We start from the raw sequence: 2,271 nt of genomic DNA, 5'->3' as shown, positions 1-2,271 counted from the left end.
ATTGTACAGAAAGAGAGCAAAGAACATTTACATTATCAAAGAACAATTTCACTGACAGTTTAGTTCACGCACTCTCAAAAACTCCCATTAAAATCACTGAAGCTGTTTACACTATGAAATTAATATCTTACAGATTCGTACACACATTTGCACTTTGTAGTTTCTGACGAGAGAATTCGCCAGAAAAAGGTATTCAGTCAGCGAGCGAGTGAAGAAAACACCGGCATTTTAGCGATGACTCATCTGAACACCTCTGATTGGTCAATGCATTCATAAACTCAACAGCATCGTGTATGATTGATTAATGCGCAGTGCTGTACAAACGCGTCTGTATCTGGCTCAGCGCCAGCCAGCGAACGCAGATTTGGATTTAGCAGCTGATGATATGAAGCACTGAATGTTCTAATGCAGGTGTGATTGTATTAAATATAGAAAATATTAATGGCTATTTTTTTGTCTTTTGAAAGCTGCATTCAAAATCCACTTGGCTCAAAAATCTGAGGAGGCACGTGCCCCCTCACTTTGTATGGGCATGACGCCTCTGTGTACAGTCACTATTAAATCATCTGGAGCAGATGTCTAAAAATAAAACTTGTCCGTGTTGATAGGCGCATGGCAAACAGAGCTACACAGGTCAAGGACTCCAGCTCCCAAACTGGCTTAACTTTCAACTGTTATTTTCCTTTCGTTTCAGATCAGGGGCCTGTTTCATAAAACAAGTTTACCAAATAAGCCAGGCTTATTTCATTTAGTCTGACTTATTTAGAACCAAATCAGCTGACAGTAAGTCAGACTAACTGAAATAAACCTGGCTTATTTGGTAAATTTGTTTTATGAAACAGGCCCCAGATAATAATTGTGAAACTGGACTAGCCTAGTACATAAAATACCTAGCGAGGCTTCGTGGAAACTTTTCACATCCTCCAACAATGTGCATAGGCTACATTCCAAAGAACTTTGTCTTTTTTTTTTAACTTATCATTTCCAGCACATCTGAAATTCTGTTTTTTTTTTTTTTTTTACAGCATGTGATGGAAATTTTATTTTATTTTTTTGTCATAAAACAACGGACTGCTTTTGTTTTGGCATTTCAAAGCTACCGTGTTATGTCCTATGCTATAAACACACACTTAAAATGTTTTCATACTTTTTGGATTATTTTGGCGTAACTGAAAATTACGCGCACTAAAATAGGCTATATATCCACAAGTAATATTTGCCTTAATTTTCTTTGTTTTTTACACATCACATGTCTGATTTTAATTTTAATTCACACTCTTCAGGACTCTGTTGTCTTGGTAAACAAACACTAACTTTTCAAATTCATTATATGCACAAAATCGCAAAATTGTTTGTTGTGGTGGACGTGACATCATAACTGAGGGACAGTAGTAACTGCTATAAACATTTCACTCAACAAATATTATGTTTCTTTTTGTTTATTTCACAATTTTTATTATAATTATAAAAACAATAATTCACTAACAGCGTATGCTGTTCTGTGTCAGCTGCGTCACACGGATACAGTGTTTCCAGATCAAATCACAACAACGTAGGAAACAGATCCGGCGTGACGCAGCTGACACAGAACAGCATACGCTGTTTACGTCCAGTGGATATTCTCCAAAATGGCACCAGGGTGATGCGGAGGAGACGAATTGTTGAATAAAGTCGTTTTTTTTTTCTCTTGCGCACAAAAAGTATTCTTGTAGCTTCGTATAATTGCGAATGAACCACTGATGTCACATGGATTATTTTACAGATCTCCTTGCTACATTTCTGGACTTGGGAACATTTCAGTTGCGTTGCTGTCTATGCAGGGTCAGACAGCTCTCAGATTCCATCAAAAATATATTAAAGGGGTCATATGATGCTGCTAAAAACAACATTATTTTGTGTATTTGGTGTAATGAAATGTTTATGCAGTTTAAGGTTCAAAAAACACATTATTTTCCACATACTGTACATTATTGTTTCTCCTCTATGCCCCGCCTTTCTGAAACGCGTCGATTTTTACAAAGCTCATCGGTCTGAAAAAGTGAGGTGTGCTGTGATTGGCCAGCTATTCAGTGCGTTGTGATTGGCCGAATACCTCAAGCGTGTGACGGAAATGTTACGCCCCTCACCATACTGTGATGCCGTGTCCGGCCGGAGCGACGAGACAAAAACAATAAAGCCCATTTTAAACGAGGCATTTAATTGTTGCATCCAGTGGGGACATAATAACGGATTATAATGACTTATACTGTCATTTTACGCGTTGCGTTGCAT

The sequence above is a fragment of the Sinocyclocheilus rhinocerous genome, unplaced genomic scaffold (genome assembly GCF_001515625.1).
Source record: "Sinocyclocheilus rhinocerous isolate Xijiao unplaced genomic scaffold, SAMN03320098_v1.1 scaffold1508, whole genome shotgun sequence".
NCBI classification, from domain to species: domain Eukaryota; kingdom Metazoa; phylum Chordata; class Actinopteri; order Cypriniformes; family Cyprinidae; genus Sinocyclocheilus; species Sinocyclocheilus rhinocerous.
Note: the sequence above shows the minus strand (reverse complement) of the source record.